Source organism: Mus musculus, chromosome 1 (assembly GCF_000001635.26).
Source record: "Mus musculus strain C57BL/6J chromosome 1, GRCm38.p6 C57BL/6J".
NCBI lineage: Eukaryota > Metazoa > Chordata > Mammalia > Rodentia > Muridae > Mus > Mus musculus.
This window is the reverse complement of record NC_000067.6, coordinates 158,205,902-158,226,262: the sequence shown is the minus strand read 5'-3', so window position 1 is coordinate 158,226,262 and position 20,361 is coordinate 158,205,902. Positions and strand designations below refer to the sequence as shown.

The 20,361-nt window shown below is 42.8% G+C and overlaps 1 long non-coding RNA gene across 1 annotated transcript in view; it reads right to left on the bottom strand.

Annotated features, from left to right (window-relative positions):
* Nucleotides 1-984: 984 nt before the first annotated feature.
* The window catches only part of Gm39686, a 77,584-nt gene continuing 58,207 nt past the window's right edge, over nt 985-20,361 (bottom strand). The window contains exon 3 of the long non-coding RNA XR_865666.2: nt 985-1,063. This is a non-coding gene — a long non-coding RNA (predicted gene, 39686). The remainder of the gene's footprint in view (nt 1,064-20,361) is intronic.

Here is a 20,361-nt window from a genome sequence, read left to right as displayed (position 1 = left end):
CACCATCACCACCACCACCACCACCACAAACAAAGTGAAGACAATCTGCCCTTTCCCTGGCATCACCAAACATCTAATTTTGTTGGATATAAAAACACAACATCCATTAGATGGAACACAGGGTCCCCAATGGAGGAACTAGAGAAAGTACTCAAGGAGCTGAAGGGGTTTGCAGCCCCCTGGGAGGAACAACAATATGAACTAACCAGTAACCCTAGAGCTCCCTGGGACTAAACCACCAATCAAAGGAAACACATGGAGAGACTCATGGCTCTAGCTGCATATGTAGCAGAGGATGGCCTAGTCAGTCATCAATGAAAGGAGAAGCCATGTCCTTGAAGGTTCTATGCCCCAGTATAGGGGAATGCCAGGGCCAGGAAGTGGGAGTGGGTGGGTTGGGGAGCAGGGGTTGGGCGGAGAAGATAGGAGATTTTCAGAGAGGAAACTAGGAACGGGGATAACATTTGAAATGTAAATAAAGAAAATATCTAATTTAAAACAGAAAACAAAAAAAAACAAAAATCTCAAATGCTCTCCTGAAGACTGTCAATACTATTCCCAAAATCCATCTGATAGCAGAAGTCCCCATACTGAGGCCTTCCCTGGTGCCATACATCTCTTCTTTGACCCAGACAAGTATGCCTTAAGGAAGGCAGGGACACTTATTGTGGAAGGACAGAGCACAGAAAGACAGGGCATAATTTTGCTTTCAGGGATGACTTCAACTCTATGCTCAGCCTTGTTTTCTGACTACAGATCAAAGATATATAAGTCCACCACACACAGGAAGTGATTTTTGAGATGTCAGAAACACACCTGAGTACCAAGGGTCTAAGTTGAGAGGGCAGCAGTGGCAGGATGCCTGCAGCAGCTGTGCTCACATTCCAGAAGAGCCCAAAGTAGCTTTTGGAATGGTCCAGGGACCTACCTTCCAGCAAACATGGAGACTCTTGGTGACAAATGACTAGAGCATCACTGAAAAGAGGGGAGTGTGTGCAAGTAAGACAGACAGGAGAAGCAGGGCTCAGGCAAGAGGCTCTGAAAAAAGCGAGGTCTCATCCAGCTAGAAAAAAAAAAGTAGAGTAAACATTTTACTCATCTACCACTTAATAGATATTGGCTGGCTCACTTTGGAGCTTTGTGATATTTATTTATAAGTGTACACTGGTGAATATCAGATGTCAATAAGTAATTATGAGCTCTGCCAAAAAGAAAAAAAAATGCAGAAAGCAAACCCAGGCTATTCCTCAAGCTAAGCCAGAGCAAGATTTGAGGGGCGGCGTTTTTTGAAGTAGGAAAACATTGCTCTCATATATATTATTTCAAAATAAGGTTTTCTGAATAAATAAGGAGGTGGGAGATGAAGACTTAAACCTTGTGATTCTGAAAATCCGTTAATATTTCGGACTCTAGCTTTGTTCATTTGTAATTGAAGGAGGCAGGGGTGATGCTGTCTGTACTTCTGAACGCTGGGAACCCTAAGGCTCTTCCCAAAAGCATGATGGATGATTTTGAGGTGTTCAGTGCTTCATCATTTTAAGGGAAGAGAAATTTTTTATTCTCATGTTTGAGACATTCTTTGGGAAATGAAAACCACAAAACAAGCCAAAAGTAAGGCAAAAAGGCCAGTCACCACAAGCTCTACTCACTCAAGAAAAGAGAAGGGGGAAAAAAAGGTTTTTAAATCAGAGGGGCTATGAAGACAAAAGATCACCTAAGGAACACTGGTAAATTGGGGGATGTGAGTCATAACCATTTTTATAAACAGTTGTGAGTGCCTGACTCGCCAGCAAGAATGACGCCACAATAGGATCCTTCTGCACACGTTTATTGGGAGAGCATTGATTGCTTAGGCGAAAGACCCTGAGCCCAGAAATGGTGCTGCTTATATAGGCCTATGAGTGACGTGTCCATACCTGATTGGTTATGCTACCAGTACCTCATTAATATGCATCGGGCCAGGCAGTGACTCAGCAAAAAAACTCTTATGCACATGTGCACATTGGTTGTTTACCCATAATCGTGGGCGGTGGCCAGTGGTAGCCAGCGCCATCTTGTAATGGCGTTTGCGACTTCCCACAGTGGATGTTCTAACAAGGTTCTGGGACCCACAGCCCTGCACCTAGGACTTCCCTATTGAAGAATTCCTTGGAAGTTTGCTTTTTTTGTTTGTTTGTTTGTTTGTTTGTCTATAAGAAAGAACAGTCAGTGTGATGCACTAGGGGTGGCTCTATATAAGATGGCCAGAGAAGTTAGATCATTATACCAACCAGTATATAACACACCCAGAAACCCCTGTTGAAATCCAGATTCCCAGATGCCTCCTCAAACTCACTGAATCAGAACCCCCGGGGTGGTGCCCTGTAACCATGTTTAATGAGTGCCCTGGTCTTTATGTAGATGACCCTCTGCTATGACCTCAATGAACACTTGAGAATTTCTGGTCTAGGTGATATCATAAGCATCCCTCCATCCCAGGACTAGGAGAAGAAGATATCAGATGAGCAGAGAGCTGGACAAAGAGAGTCCATCCACTGTACCTTCATTGATTTTATGCTGAGCCCCTGGTATGGCAGCATAACAGCCAATAAGGAAGCATATGTGTGCATTTCTGAGCCATTTCAGAGCAAGAATGACTTGGTTTCCAATAGAAAGGCACCAATGCATCACCAAAACCATGAGAGACCAGACCTTTTTTTTTATCTTTGAAGTTCACACAATAAAAGAAATCCTTAGGTTACATATTTTAATAAAGCACTTTGCGCACAGCATCCATACAGCGCACGAGTTGGGCATCCTAACCATCTTAGTTCATAGATGGGGAAACTGATTATTATAAAAGTCAAATTAGTTCTCTAGGGTTACTTAATTTACATATAGGGGAGCAAGAAATAGAATTCAATGTTTGACATCCCTAATATGATCCTATCTCTCCCATTCTTTAGACGTATTTTACCTATTGAAGGCAGTATAAATGGCCCTGTGAGATTTCTGACAGAGTTTGATATTTTATCAAGGTGGCAGTATCTCCAGAGTTGAAGAAAGTGTCACCTTTATTAATACAAGGAAACCCAGGTCCCTGTGGAGAAGGGCTGGCGGAGTGCTCAACGCCCGTGATCCATCACTGATCATGAGCCCCATTGACCTAATTCCTTCAACTAGACCCCACCACCCTACAGCTTCTATCACCTAGAGATGGTCCATTTGGACATTATTCCATCAGTGACTTTTCATGGCAGTGAAGTGGGAGTGCTCATAATCCAATCACCCCCAAACATCACTGCACCAAGCAATCAATACCTATTTCTATAGGGCATTTCTTATGCAAACCACAAAACAAGGGGCTTTTATACAGACAGGAGGAATAGTATTATATATATATATATATATGTATGTATATGTGCCACCGTTCTTGGTTAATGTGGTGAGAGGACTTGAACTTGTGGCTTTGCGCATTCTGGTAAGATTTCTACCATTTGACCCATATTTCCAGCCCTACATTAAGCAGCAAGCTTGTTGCTGTTTCTTACAGCAGCCCCTGGAAGTGAAAGCAGCATGACTGAAAAGTCAGGTTAGGAATAAATGCAATTAAGTTGTTTAACACAACATTCCCCAAACTTGTTTGGCCACAACAGTATTTCCCTCGTACCACTTATTAATAGCAAAATAGGATTCACATGTGTGCATCAACTCTGGAAAATGATGCCTAAAGAAAATTCTTTGCTAATTATTAGGGCTGTCGCTGCTGGTTTTGGAACAAAGAAGAGATTCATTAATGTTCTGACCAAGCAGGAGCCAGAAGCCTGTCCTGGTGACTCTGTAGCCTCACTGAGACTAGAGAGTGTCTTCAAAGTACGTTTTCCTGAAATCTGTGGAAAGCGGAAAAAGCAAAGTTACATGAAGCAAAAAATAAGAGAAAAGTGGAAAATTGTGCTTGAATTTAGAAGATGAGTTGATTAACAGAGATCTGATCTACAGGAATCCCATTGGCTAGTCTTAGCCACTGTCATAGTGCCAAAAATATATACAAATGTTGGCACCCTAGACCATGCTAGATTGCCTCCAGGCTTCTCTACAGGGAGGAAAACCCATCTGTATCCATCAATGGCTCTTGTAAAATGACCAAGATCTGGACAATGGGCTTTCGGCTAGGGAGAGGGAGGTAACTCATTCATTAGTTCAAGAGACAAGAATAGAGACTTCACCCCTCACCATTCAGCTATCCTGATGCCTCACTGTCACCATGCAGCTATGTAGAATTGAGAACCACACAGGAGATGAACCCAGGTCAAAGCAGCCTTCCCATCCAGGCCGGGACACATCACCTTGTTCTGCAGGAGCCAATGTACTGCTCTAAGTACATTAATGGGAGAGACACATGTTATTACAAGCTCCATTTCCAGCCTCCATTCCCTAATATCTACTTGTTGTTATGGCTATTACTAGTGTCTACACACCTCTTTCACATGAACGAGCAGCCAGAAAGTAGCACTTGGTCTGCTTTATGGGCATTTGCGTTATGTAGGCCATTAAGACTTTACCGCCCAAGCAAAGAGGTTTAATTCCATCTTTAAATAAGAAGGCTCTGGCATTTGTCAACCTAAGCTGGGTAGTGTATGGCTTTTTCAAGGAAGGCAAAGAAACTGTGTCCTGGTCAATGAACAAAGAGGTCACAATGACATTTCAGAAATCCCTTTATAGGCTATTCTGGCTATGAATTCTTGGAAAAGAAACTCAGAAAGTCTCTCTCTCTCTCTCTCTCTCTCTCTCTCTCTCTCTCTCTCTCTCTCCCTCTCTCTCTCACACACACAGAGAGAGAGAGACAGAGAGACAGAGGCAGAGAGAGAGAGAGAGACAGAGAGAGACAAAGAGAGGGAGGGAGAGAGAGAGAGGTAGAGGGAGAGAGAGAGCCCTACAATCGAACATACATTTAGAGAAGAAGGAACAGAAAGACACGTGATACACAGTGATGCATGCACAAAACACTGACTGCCAGCTCAGGAGTCCAGGTTTCAGAGTAATTACTTCAAGCTAGGCTGCCCCCGCTCCTCACTGAGCTGATTCCTCTTGACAAGGAAGGGAAAGGGGCCACAGAGGGAGCTGGCTCATTGTCTCCACCACACTGGTAAATATTGTATGAAACCTGCTTTATGATAGGAAGAATGCAACGGAAAGCTATTGATATTCATAATGTGCCAAAGCCAGCCTCCCCTGTAACAGACTTTAAAAGCATTCACAAAAGCCTTAGCAAGGGGCACTGCTCTAGGTGTGCCCCTGTTCTGGGGATCTGAATGGAGTCTATTTTTTTCTGTGACCTCAGGCTCACATGGGCCACTTTCTTTCTCAGAGCCCAGGGAGCTGCTTTTTAATGGCTGAACCCATGAGCCCCAAGGAACAGCTTTAAGGAAGTTTCTATAATTTCCATGAATTGATGAGGAGCCTCCACCTCTCACTGGAGCAGAGGACCGCAAGCTCCCCAGGGAGCAGAGAAGAGGAAGGGGAATGAACGCATTCTTGGGGGTTGGCAAAGTGGTCAGAGGAGGGGAAATGTCAGTTTCAAAACTGAGCAGCAGGCTGCCCCTCCTGCCTGGCTGGGCATGCAGTAGCTTTGAGGATGTTCCTAGCACCATGACAGCTGGAAGCAGGTGAGCTGGTGCAGATAAAAGAACCCACCTCTGTCTCTGGAAGCATGAAAACAATCTCCACTAACCTTTATATGAGGCATTTAGTCTTTTCCAACCATTGTTTCTGCTTTTTCAAAAGCCCCAGATAGAGCCAGCCTTGTAAACACTAGTGCGCCAATTAAAAAAAAAATGCGAGCATGCTAGCCCAACGGTGCCAGAGCCCATTGGTCTGCAATGGGGCAGCAATCAAGGGGAAAGAATTGAAATCTAATGGACCCCCCTTGGGGATCACCTGCCTCCACACATTGTTCCCTGCAATCATCACTGACCCCAAATGGGACCATCTGATGGGGAATGGGCTGTGTAGCCTACAGACAGAGTCAGTGCCATATGGAACAGGCATTCCAATTGCCCATTACAATTCATAAAAACAATTCAGGATTCTAACTCTATTTCCCTGGCAATCGAGTTGAACCATCACTGGGCCTAGTATAATCGGATTCTGCTGCTCTATTTATTAAATATAAGTTGCTAAACACATGGCCCAAGAGATGGTAATAGGACTTAGACTCTAGCTTAGTGGGTCATCATTTCTCAGGTCTGCCTGTGGATATGAAAGGCAATTGTATATATGTAGCAATTGTCAGGCTATGGCTATGCCGAGCCTGTAAAGAATAGATTGTCATAGAAGTGGCTTTTCTTAATGGCATGTAGCTGGTAAGAAGGAATAACTTAAAGAGGTCAAGATTGTGGGTTCAAACCCAGTGCCAGGTAGCTCTGTGTCTTTAATTCAAAGTTCTAGTGAACACCTACTATACACCATTTCCAATGTTCCTTTTGGTAGTGAAGGATGAACAATATGTCTGCCTAGAGGCTGTGGCACAAGGCCAGACATGTATAAATTTAATGGGGATGGCATGTGGGGGACTCTCTAGAAAGTGCCAGTGACCTGGGATGTGGGAGACACCCAGGACTTGATGGCAGTGACCTTAGCCAAATTGCCCAACAGTAGAGATTGGAAACTCGAAGAGTCCACCTCCCATAGATATACAGGGCCTCAAGTTGGAGGGATGGGGTTACCAAACAAACCACAGTCAAAATTTCTAACTCGGAATTGTTCCTGTCTAAAAGAAATGCAGGGACAAAAATGGAGAAGAGACTGAAGGAAAGGCTGCCCAGTGACTGGCCCAACTTGGGCTATCTCATGGGGAGTCTTAGGGGCATCAAGGCCTGACACTATGACTGATGCTCTAATATACTTACAGAAAGGAGCCTAGCATGGCTGTCTTCTGAGAGGCCCTACCAGCAGATACTTACACCCAACCATTGGACTGAAGTCAGGGACCCCTGTGGAGGAATTAGTGGAAGGATTGAAGGAGCTGAAGGGGAGGGTGACCCCATAGAAAGACCAGCAGTCTCAACTAACCAGGACCCCTGGGAGCTCCCAGAGACTGAGCCATTAACCAGACACCATACATGGTCTGGTCCAAGGGCCCCAGCACATATATAACAGAAGACTACCTGGTCTGGCCTCAGTAGAAGAAGATGGGCCTAACTCTGGAAAGACTTGAGGCCCCAAGGAAGGGGGATGCTCTGTGGGGGGTGGAGTTGGGGGAGCATCCTCTTGGAGGCAAGGGGGAGGTGGACTGGGATGAAGAACTGGACAGGGAGGAGGGTGATAGCTGGAATGTAAGTAGATAAAATAACTAATAAAAATACAAATTTAAGTCCTTATCTGTTTGACACAGATTGCTATATGTGGGAGCCACAAAGGAGGAGTAGCTAAGCTACAACCACTCGTGTGTGTGTGTGTGTGTGTGTGTGTGTGTGTGTGTGTGTAGAACCTTACACTTTATAATGCCTGAACTTCAAACAAAGCTTCAAGATTTGCATTTTATTTTTAGCCTGGTGGAAGATGAAATCATAAAGTTCAACTGCCCAAGAGTTTTCAGCCCATGGATGGGAGTCATGGAAAAATACACTGCCTTCTGAGCCTCACTGGCTAGCTGTCAGTCACACATAAAGAGCCTGCTGACAGATAAAGGAAGTACCTCCCAAGCCCCAAGCTCAGACCCCTGACATGTGACCCAGCCAGAGCACTCTCTCTTTATTAATTATCTGGGTTGTGGTCTCCATTATCTATGGTTCACCACACAAGACTCAGAAGTACTGGAAATGCAGAGAGAAATACGTTGTAAACAGTGGTAGACTGAAGGCATCTGCATACCCTGCACTTCCCCAAAACTCTAGAAATAACAACTGTCCTTGTTGTTATTAATGCTTTCTATTGATAAAAACATTCGGACCAAACACAACTTGGGGGAGAAAAGGGTTTCTCTGGCTTGCACTTCATGTCACAGTCCATCATTGGGAGGAGTCAGGCCAAGAAGCACAGGCAGAAGCAGGAATCTGAGACTGAAGCAGAGACCATGGAGGAGTGATGCTTATTGGCTTGTTCCCCATGGCTTGCTCAGCCTGCTTTTTTGCACTACCTAAAGCTACCTGCCAAGAAGTAGCAAGACCCAGAGTGTGGTTCTTTCCCTCATCGGTCATTAATCAAGAAGATGCCCCACAGAGCTTACAGGCCATATGATCAGTGGCACTTCCTCAGTAAAGGTGTCTTCCTCCCAAATGACCCAAGTTTGTGTCAAGATTTAAAACAAACAAGCAATTAGTCAATGCAATAACAAAGGGGTTTCTTTAAAAATTGCCTATGTGTAGTTGGGTGTGGCTCAGTTAGTAACGGCCTACCTAGCACCCAAGAGACCCCAGGTTCTGTCCTCAGCATTGCAAAAACGAACAAAAGCTGGGCATGTTGTAATCCCTGCACAACACTGAGACAGGAGACTAGCTATATGTTTGAGACCAGCAAGGGCTATGATGAACTACAGGCTAACCTGGGCTACATAGCAAGCTCCTGTTTCAAAAACCTAAAGCATGCAAACAAAAACAGAGGCCAACAAGCATAGGGATTAGGTTAGCAACATGAGACTCCACTTGGCACCGGCTATAACCATATTCTCTTCTAAAAAGACACTCGGCAACCTAAGCCATTGCCTGCTTATACTATGTTCATATACCCCTCTCTAACCAAACAATGCATCTATCAACCTGCTAACAACCCCGAACCCCTTCCCATACTAGGCTGTATGCATACATGATTTAAACAATGAAAATACATCACTCCTCTACTAGGCTTTTGACAGCACCGTATTTCCATTCAAACATGTCCTAGAACATATCGTTAAAATAAGAGAGATGTGCCAGTCCAACCTAAACTTGTTTTGCATGGTGAACAATAGGCAAACCACGCACACTGAGCGGCTTATGGGGAGAATCCCCTATTTGCCTTCTTACAGCTAAGCATAATTGTTCACACATATGATTAAACCAGATGCATGATTGGAAGAAACAAGTACATGAAGAAAAGTCTTATGTATTCCAACGTATCAATCAAGAGAGAAACTTTCTCATGCTACATGGGTATCCCCATGTTAGGTGTGCATCCTTAGTGACCAAACTCCTTATTCTTTTGAGCATCATTGAAGGAATCCTCAAGCAGTAACCAGGGCCTTGAATGGCCTCCCATACGTGACTCACTGTCACTCTTGAAGATGTATTTGTTTCTGATCGGCACTATTGGTTTGCTTTGAATACATTTTCCTTATTACTTTGGAATCTGTGTGAGTCTTACTTTAAATTTTTTTTAACTAAGAGGCCATGGGGCTGGAAGCACTTGCCCCAGCCTCTGACCTTGGATAACAAAAATACCCACCAACAAATTTTAAAAGGTAGAAATTTATAAGAACAAATCAAAAATGAAGGGGGAATTTAGACACCGAATTCTGGAACTAGAAGCAAATGAACAAGTTTGCAGGCCTGTATCTCAGAAGCTTGAGCAATATAGACTCCAAACATGTCTAATTTAAGAGTGCAGAGAGAGACGGAAACAACAGCTCTGTTAAATGTCTGTATGAAGCATAGAAGTCCAAAGGCCCACAGTGCTGTCTGCCTCTCCACTGGTGGGAAACTAGACAGGATGTGTCTGGAGAACTCTAAATTGAGCAGCAGGAGCCTCTGTAGAGTGAGCAGAGGGTTTACATATGTGTGGTGTGTGTGTGTGTGTGTGTGTGTGTGTGTGTGTGTGTGTGTGTGTGTGTGTGATGGTGTGTGTATGTGGGAGGGGGAATTTGATGGTGGACCAAGGTCCACCCTGCCCTGTTCTGAGAACTCTGTCTTCTGGGTTTGCATCCATAAGCAAGAAATCTACAAATCTGAGACATTACAACACAATGCAAAGCAAAATATCTACAGGAAAACTATCTATCAGTAAATCAGGGGCAAACAGAGAGCATTCAGGCAGCATCTTAACTTCTGAGTGTTAACTGTTAGAATGCATATCTGGAAGGAGTATGGGGAACACTTGAGAGTTATGTGCAGGAGGATCAGGTTCAAGGTCAGCCTCAGCTATGCAGAGAGTTCAAAGCAGCTTGGAATACGAGTGAGAACCTGTCCTCAAATGAAATAACAACAACAAAAATGTTCTCACAGTTTACTATAGCATGAATTGTTTCAGGAAGCCATGAGGAGCACAGAACACAGAGCCCCAAACAAACTGCTAACCACAAACAGCAAAAGTCCAGAGAAAAGATGAAAAGAAGAATGTTTGCAAGAGAAATTCCTGTAATTATCATCTTCAGAGAGATGAAAGAAGATACCGCCTACATAACAATCACCGCTAATGTGGGCTGCCCACTCCTGCATGCAAGGCTCTGCTCCCAGTGCTATCAATCTATTAGAGTCCATAGAAAAAGCCGGCATGGAGGGAGGGCTGCAATTATCCCCATTTCAGAGTTTGGAAAACTGAGCTCCGTGGGGGTTAAGTATCATGTTGAGTGTTCCAAACGGGGTGAGGCATTGGTGCTGCGATTTGTACCAGAGCAAGCCACTCCCTCGGAATGCGACCTCGGCCAACACCACATTTTTCCTTCTCAAAAACAAAGAGACTTAAAAAAAAAATAAAATAAAGGACATTCAGAGAACAAACAGGGTGAAAACTGCAATCACAGATGAAATGCTATTGAGAAAGGAGATTGAGAAACTGGTTCAGAACGAGAGAGAACCTAAGAAAGGGTACAAGAAAAAGAAACGACACACACCAACAAGATGACTTAAAAAAAAAAAAAAAGTGCCAGAAAAGGTATAAAGGAGAGAAAAAGATGAAGGAGACAATTAGAAAATAATGCCAGGAGCTGCTGGATCTAAGTTTCTAGAATGAAAACACTTTGTATCTGTGAAGTATTATGAATGAGTCACGAGTCGTAGATACCTTCTTAGTAAGTGTGTGGGTGCCGGGGAAACTGAGTAAAAGCCACATTTTCTCGAGAGAACAAGACATTGAAGAGAAACCACTGGGCTACGAACAAACCCACTTTCTCAGCAATACATTGAGAGAGAGTGGAGGGCGATGAGGATTCTCTGCTGTCAGGGAGAAGAGACGAAGATTATCTAAAATTCGGTACCAACTCATGTACCCCTTCTTTTGAAAAACTACTGGGAGACTGAGAGTAAATCAATAAGGAAGGAGAAATGGAATCTAGAATATTAGAAAATCCAACCAAAAGTGGAGACCCAGAGGACTACAAAGGAAGTTGTCTGAGTGTGGCCGAGAAGCCAACCTCAATAGCGCCATCACATGGTCATAGACGGTAAAGGTCCTGGAAGGATGCAGGCAAAGAGAGCAGAGACCAGTAAGATATATGACAGAGAGCAGGTGACATAGGAGCTGAAGAAAAGGACAACAGGCAAATTATAAGCTAAATTTTATAAGTGAATTAGAAAAACAAAACTACTCCCTGGGATCCAGCAGTGTGAGATTATTACATTTGCTCTCAAAATAATAAAAGGGAGGCATAGCCACTTCCATAGAAATTGTGATTAATGAGACTGGAGATGTGTGTGTGTGTGTGTGTGTGTGTGTGTGTGTGCCTCGTGCGCGTGTGCGCGCATCAGATGGCCAAATGCTAGTAGGGTAATCAATAGATTATGCCTAAAATTGAAAAACTAGCTGTGTGAGCATGTTATTTAAAATTATTGAGGTAACTGCCAAAGGAAAGATTAAAATAATTGAATGTGATTGCCTCTAGGGAATATGAACCTAGATTTGGGATGGAGCATTAGGTTTCATTGCAAAATAGGTAGAACTCTTTGAATCTAATGAGCTATATATACCTTGTCAAAATTGAAACAATTTTACAAAGAATTATAATTATCTTTCTGAATGCATTAGCTAGTATATACTAAACAGTGCAGATAAAAGTAATGTATCCACTTACTTTATATGTATGGATGTTGTGAGAGATCAGGTAAGGGTGTCAAATCCCCTAGGGAGGATATCAGAAGATGTCAAATGCCTGGGATTAGAGTTACAGATATTTGTGAACCACCTTGTAGATGCTGGGAATTGAACCTGAATCCTCTAGAAGAGCAGATAGTGCTCTTAACCACCTAACCATCTTTCCAGCCCCTAAACACTTGTTTTTAACAGGGCAAGTTCAGTTCCTTTAGACTGGGAAATAGTCCTAACCGCTCAGCAGAGAATGGTACCCAGACTGCCTGGGCTGAAATTCAACCTTCAGTGGGCTGGAGCCTGTCTGGCCTGGGTGTTCCCACTTCCACTGGCCACAATCCAAAGAAAGCCACTGTAATAGGTCTTGGGGGATGCAACAGGAGAGACTGGTATAAACAGGGTTTCTCTGTGTGAGTCAGACTGAGCCGAGACTGCGTTCCCAAAGGATGAGAGGCTGTTTTCACATTAAGTGGGACTGTTTTCCTGCTGTTGTAGCTTATTTCCCAGCAACAACACAACCTAGGGACTGATGACAGAAAATGCGGGTGAAATGGAAGCGAGGCAACTTTTCTCACTGGTCTGAACTCCACAACCACTTTTTTCTCAGCCTTATGAATCAGGAATTCTAGGGACAAACAAACTTCATTTTTTGTGGAATCAGATGTGAGGTACAGACATAGAAATCAGCTACTGATATTTTCATACTGATGTAGAGAACAGGAACAGTAGGAAGTAGCTAAGACACTAGTTTAAGCCCTGAGTGAATGCTGGTTCCCTTTGGAAATCCAATTTGGTCCAACTGTGACCCAAATCCTATTTCATCCATCTCTGTTACAATTCCTGATGAGTGGTGGGGTTCTTTGGTATCTCCCTCTAGGATGCTTTGAATGAGAATGGCCCTTATAGGCTCTTATAGTTAATGGAACTGCTTGGAAAGAATTAGGAGGTGTGGCCTTGTTGGAGGTGGTCTGTCAGTTAGGATGGGCTTTAAGGTTACATATGCTAGCCAGGTGTGGTGGCACACGTCTTTAATCCCAGCACTTGGGAGGCAGAGGCAGGCAGATTTCTGAGTTCAAGGCCAGCCTGGTCTACAGAGTGAGTTTCAGGACAGCCAGGGCTACACAGCGAAAACCTGTCTCAAAAAAACCAAAAAACCAAAACACCAAACCAAACCAAAACAAACCAAAACCAAAACCAAAACAAAAAACCAATCAAAACAAAACAAAAACAAAAAACAAAAAAGGTTACATATGCTCACTCTAAGACTAGTCTCTCTTTCTCTCTCCCTCTCCCCGTCCCCCTCTCCCTCCCCTTTTCTTCCTCCCTTCCTCCTTCCCTCCCCCACCTCTCTGTGCATGTGTGTGTGTGCTTGCCTACAAATTATGAGTCAGATGTAATGTCTCACTCAGCTACTGCTTCAGCACCATTCCTCCCTACCTCCATGCTCCTTGCAAAGATATTTATGGACTAAACCCCCAGAAACTGTAAGCAAGCCCCCAAATTCTCCTTCTATAGGTTGCAATAGTCATGATGTCTCTTCACAGTAGAAGAACAGTAACTAAAACAATATGCAAAGGGGAAACATACTGGTGAGGATTGTAGGCGATTTCTTCCATCAAGGCCAAGGTGACTTCCATCCCACTGCTCTATCATTCCTATTCCTTCTGCTCTTCCTTGTTCTAACACATAGCAAGGCACAAACCTAAAGAGCTGTATTTTGGAGTTACCTTCTGTCTTGGCTTCTGGTTTCCCAAGGAAGGGACCGCTATTTGAGTCAGCTTCTTAGGGGAATAAGAATAACTCCTTTGATAGGGGAATTCCGGGTCAGTTTGGGAGGAAGAAGTGATTGTTTGTGATCTGTTTCTTATGTCCTTTTGAGTGGCAGCTTGCTCACTAAGAGAGTTCATTCACTTATTCTTCCTATGGCAACCAAACTTCAGGTATGGGTCCGCTGGGGAAGCAGAACCCTCTTGCCCCAAATATTCTGCCATGCTCTTTAATCTGGTTGGTTTTGACTCTTAGCAACAAAGCTGAAATTTTGATCTCATACTGCATCAGTATGACTTGAGTGTGCACATAGGCTATCTCCTAGCAGCTTCTAGAATATACCACACTGCTTCACTCTCTGGGGCCATCACATCTGCCTTCACTGAGTCTTCATTGATTTCATCCTCAGCTTCACAGTTCTGTAATGTTTCCTTACCTTTCTCCTCCCACTTTACATACGACTTCTTCAGAGAGATCTTTGCTGACCACTTTCCCTAGAGGAAACCCATCTCTGCTGTGATTTACCAACTACAGCCTCACTTGCTATTTTTATGTAATTAGATATGGTATATATCCTTGAAGATAATTCTCTGCTTCCTGTATGGTCATGTGTAGCATTTCTCCCTACAATGAATGTTTATTTGGAGGTAAGGACTTTGTCAGTTCCTGACTATATCTCCAGCACCTATAATAATATCTCATACAAGGTACATCCTCAATAAACACTTTTGATCAATCAGTGAGATTAACCCTTTCTACAAAAGACCTTAGGTCTAGTTTTGAAACATGGGACAGCTCTGTTGCTATTATTGAAAATGGCACCATGAGTGTTATTCCTTTGAAGGCTGATTTTCCTCTAGTTCACTTGTTGACCACTTGGCCCCTATAACAGTATATAGGATAGTATCCCATTTGCAGGCTAACATTTGTAACATTGTTATTTACACACTTTATTCAGTCTACCATTTCTCTCTTTCATGAAATGCAAGGCTTCAATGTAGACCAAAGCTGGTGCCTATTATAACCCAATGACCATATTAGTTTCCACTCATGTCCATTTAAATCTATCTCAGGGTCACTCCCATTTTCCTACTTTATTCTTACTTCCAATCTACAATTGATTTTACTTTCATAACTCACTACCTTTTTGTCCCAAGGGAATCTATACCGTTGTCACTTAGCTCTTCCAACCTGAAAATCATTTTTTCATTAGCACTTTTCTTTTGTGGCTTTATTTTGCATTGAAAAGTTAATATCTATATACCTTGAAGGATTTTTAAAAGTCGTGAAAACACTACATGAAACCATAAAAACACTACATTTATATTTTATTAGAAATAATTTCTTCTGTCTGGTTGGCCAACCAGGAGATCTCACCTGCAGTCATAGGATAATTCTATGCTGTCTCTCAAGGATGCATAAATGAAATTCCACCATAGTGTAGTAAGGTGTCCATGAAGCCATACATTTTAATGATATGATGCTGTCTTAGATGCTCTAGCCAAGACAAGGACAAGAAACAAGGCAAATCCTTGGAAATGTTCATTACTCCGTCCAAGTAACCGTGCCCTGTGTGGCTCTTGGGTAGTTCAACATTACTCTTAGGCAAACTAAAGCAAAACAAAAACCCCCAAACCAAACCAACCAAGAAAACAAAACCAAAAACCAATATCAAAACCTAGAGTGAGTTTATCCTTCTGCTTTTCTATATTTAAAGTGTATGGATGACTTGCCTTTGTGACTCATTCAGACACATGCAGCCATTCACTGTAAAATGACTTTTGAGTCAACAATGGAGCCAATATATTATGGTGACCCTGTAAGATTATAATGGAGCTGAAAAATGTCTGTCACCTAGATATGTCATAGCCATCATAACAGTATAACATAATGGGCTACTCAGGTGTCTGTAATGATGCTGGCATAAGAATCCCATTGCACTGCCAGTTATGGGAAAGCATCATGGATACAGTTGTATGCAGTATATAGTGCTTGCCAATGATAACAAATGACTGTGTTGTTGATTTATGTGCTTACTATAGTAGACTTTTTAAGCATTGTTTCAGCTTCATACTCTTTCCATGGAAATCATTTTTTTGTAAACAGTATGCAGATTTATCATACATCTTATGTATACTGCATTCTTGAGTATGCTGAATGACTGACCCAGAGATTTTATGCTTGTGTAGGCAGAGTCTGGCTTTCATAGTAACAAAATTGGCTAAGAATAGATTTCTCAGGATATATCCATATCCCATCATCAGTAAACATATGGCTATATATATGAATATATGTTCATATGTATATCCATATTATGTAAGAGAGAAGGGGTAGAGGGTTTTTGAAAACCCAGATATCTGGTATAAAACATGTTTTAAATCAGGAGATGCTTTCTTTGGGGCATATTCTTTGGTCTTTCCTCTGGAAGAAGATTGAGTAGTATTTTCTAGACGTCAAGGAAGATATTTGTCACACTCTAACTTCCTTGGATGGAACTTGGGAGCCCAGTGCCTAAGGAGGAAGTGTAGACTATTCTGACTTGCTACATAAATGGACTCATATGGTATATCTAGTCTTGCCCAGGTAGACTAGGAAAACCGTTAACTACTGGTTGAGTTAGTACACACCCTGCTTCAGAAAATTAAAAAAAAAAAAAGGAAAATGTAGCAAGACAAATATGATGGGCCATCTTCCCTTATTTTGGCTTAATTTGACAAAGCAGTATAAATGCTGCCTCATGTATTAAATTCATGATGTGTACACACATTTATAAACAGACATACACAGAGGGAGGGAGGGAGGGAGGGAGGGAGGAAGGGAGGGAGAGAGAGAGAGAGAGAGAGAGAACCCTAATCCTATAAAAGATGCTTAGATTCAGTAGAATGTCCCTCTAGGGACAGTTGTACCTGACACAATCCCTTTCAGCCTCATTTATTAGTATCCATTAAGCCTCTCCGTGTTACTCTTACCAGAGTCTTGTGTGGTGACTGACACAGGCTCTGGAAAACAAGTCTTAAAAGGAGAAGGCGTGCCTGATGATATGCTTAAACGGACACTGCTGCTAGAGGCAACCTGAGGCACAGAGCACAAGTACAGTATTGATCAGAAAGGCAGAGACGTGGAGGCCTTCCGAGGCCGAAGACAAGAGGCTGGCAGAGACAACTGTAAATACCAGGGCTGTGGTCTCAAGGCTCTGTCATCCGATGGCTGCTTTTTTGGTGTCATCCTAGCCTACGGCAGAGAAAGACGATTTCAGAATGAGCAGAGGGGGACCCAGAGAATTAAATGACACATGAAAGTTGGCCTGCGAGTTCAAAACGAAGTTGGGTCTGCAGATACAAAGCCTGGGATGTGTGGGTGAGGCACAGGTCTCTGACTCTCTTCAACCACCCGGCTACTTTCCCCACCAACTTTCCTCAGCTGATCAGAATCGAACTTGATGGACCATCTTGCTGCAGGTGTTCTCGGAGCAGAAAAGCGCTGTAACAGAAATCCTCTGAGAGGTTGCTTTAGTGTTGTTGACTTGACAGAATCTACAGTCGCCTGGGAGAAAGCCCTCTGGGCTTGCCTGTGGGGGATTATCCTGATTATCTTAATTGAGATGGGAACAAGCCACTACTGAGAGTCGCCTTTCTCAGTCTGAGTCCTGGACTGAATGAAAAAGAGAGAGGGGCCTGGGCCCAAGTATTCCCTCTTTTCTCTGCTCCTTGGCTATGAACTGGATAAAATCAGCTGTCTTGGGTTCCTGTCTCTGTGACTTCCCTACGGTGATGGACCTATGAGCTAAAATCAACCATTTTCCATTTAATTTGCTTCCATCAATATATTTTCTCAAAGCAACAAGAAACTAAGACAGGACATCAAAAGAAATATCTCCACAGACGCTTTCTCAGCACTTCAGAGCCGGGTAGTTACCCTTGACCTTAGGTCTCATCTGGTTATATGATTCCCATCTCAAGTGCACTGATCTAGGCGAAGGTGGGGCAAGAGAGGACAGAGACAGAAAGGACATATTGATGATCCAGTACCACAGATCAAAATTCCAAACAAGATGCTAATAATCAGGATGAAGATAAACATTTCCCTGGGTCTCTGGAAGCAGAGAAGAGTCCCTAGAGGGGATACTGTGGCTAACAGGCTAACCCGATGTCCCAACACAGAGGAGCACACAGTGGTGGGATCAACATTCCCAACAAAGGAAGGAGGTAATTTTAATCAAGGAATGAGGATAAGATGAGAATTAGATTACTATAATTGTGAGAAATGATCTACAAGAGCTTGTTCTTTCTGATTAGGAGCATCATCAATAAATTAGAAGTTGATAGCATAAGGCTTCTATATGAAAGTGGCAATAAAGATGTTTATTTTTATTTAAGGCAAAAATTCTAGTATGCAAGTTGTTTCACCTTGGAATGTTCTGGGCACATGAGAAGGCTGTGAAATATGTTGAATAAATGTATGAAATGAATAAACCATCCTGCCTGCCTGCCTGCCTGCCTGTCTGTCTGTCTGTCTATTTTATGTCTAAATGAGACTAGGTCTTGTTATATAGCCAAAGCAGGTCTCAAACTCATGGTCAGTCCTCCTGCCTCTGCCTCTCCCTTTTTAACCAGTTATAAAACTTTGTAATTAGACATTATATATTGCCATCTAGTGGATATGTTCTTAATTGTAAGCAAAGTACCAAAGTAAAAAAACAATTATGGACTATAAACAAAATGTTACCAAGGAGGAGTTTGTGGGGCTGGAGAGATGACTCAGCAGTAAAGAGCACTCGATGTTCTCCCAGAGACTCCACGTCCAACTGCCAGTACAATTGCCAATTCACTGACAGCTCACAACCTTCTGTTACTGATGTTATGGGAAACTAAACTCCCCTTTCTGGCTTCTGTAGGCACCAGCACACATAAGGGTCACAAACATACATGCAGAGAATACATATATTCACATACGATAAAAAAATTTAAATTTAAAAAGGAGTATGTATCGTTTTTTATTCTGTTTATATTTATAAAGGAATGTGCTAACAGTCGATTCTATGAATCTTTTTATCTCCATTCTAGATGGTTCAGGAAAGCCTATCTTAGAAGTTTCACATTCTTTTCCTGGACTTTACCTGCAGCTTTAGAGCATTTTCTCAGTCTTAAAACTCTGAAGCAGGCAAACTCTTTTAATGACTCTTGACTCATATGTCACAGGAGGAACCCAATACATTCCAATTTAAACTTTTCAAAAGAGTTTATGGAAACATTCACTCTCCAGCCATCCGCAGAGTACACAGGTCTGGGGCCTTTTGAGCCACTTCTCGCTGGCAGTGATGAACTTGATTTCTGTCGCAGGACATAGGGAGCTGACACAGGCCTTCTATTCTTTACTTTAATGAATGCTATTTTCATTTGCTTTACAGAGCAGTCCCTATGAAGACTAGCGACAAGATGAAGCGCCACTGGCTTCCTTTTTCCCTGACAGGTTCAAAAGTGCCATGCAGGTGGCAAATGAGACTTGGCTTCCCATTAATTGGTAAGAAGAAACTTTCTCTCCTGCAGTTCAGATTGTCATTGGCTTCTTTAGCGCCCATCGAGGGCTTGTGGATTTTACCATTGTTATATTTATCATTGCTGCTGCTAATGCTGGAGGCAATATTTCTGAGAAAATGATAAAGAGCAGATATCAGAAGCCTCCCTCAATAAGTATCTTAAAATAGCTAAAAACCTTAGGATAACTCTTAGGGTGAAGAGTGATACAAATTCTAACTTGGGCAGAGCTCTGGATCTGGGCAAAGAACTTACTCTCGAATTGTCTTAAAAGAGCTCTAGAAAGTGATGCGAGTGATCCGGATGTTGCTGATGATCTCCATGTAGCATCATCAGGCTGGTTAGATGGCTCAGAGGGCAGAGATCAAGACTGACAACGTGAGTTCAAGTCTGGGGAACCACATGGTGGAAAGAGAGAACCAGCTCCTACCAGCTGTCCTCTGACCTCCACACGAACCTGCACACACACACACCTGTACACACACACCTGCACACACACACACACCTGCACACACACACACCTGCACACACACACACCTGCACACACACACCTGCACACACACACACACATACACACCTGTACACACACATACTCACACACACACCTGCACACACACCTGTACACACACACACACACACACACACACACACACACACACAGGGTAGATAGATAGATTGATATATAGATAGATAAAATGTCACCTTACTTGTTAGAATATACCATCACTTAGCAAGCTCCTGGGACATAGGTTATTTTATCTTTGTTAATTTGGTCCATGGACTGAGTCTTTGGATTATTCTATAACCTTGGGCAAGTGAGAGATCTTCCCATCTTCCCATAGCACATGGATGGTAAAGCAAAGAGTCATTCCCGGATTATAATGGAAAGAATCAGAGTAAAGCAAGACACAATACAAATTTGATGTGGTCCTCCTTCCTAGGCATTCCAGCAAATAGATCCAAAGACGGACATGGTGACTGGATGAATTTGAATCCACGAAGGACAAAGAAGGAAAGAAGAGAATGTAGTTTTCTGAAGCCGGGAGGCCTTTCCATGGGTGTCCTCAGGGAGTTTTGTTGTTGCTGT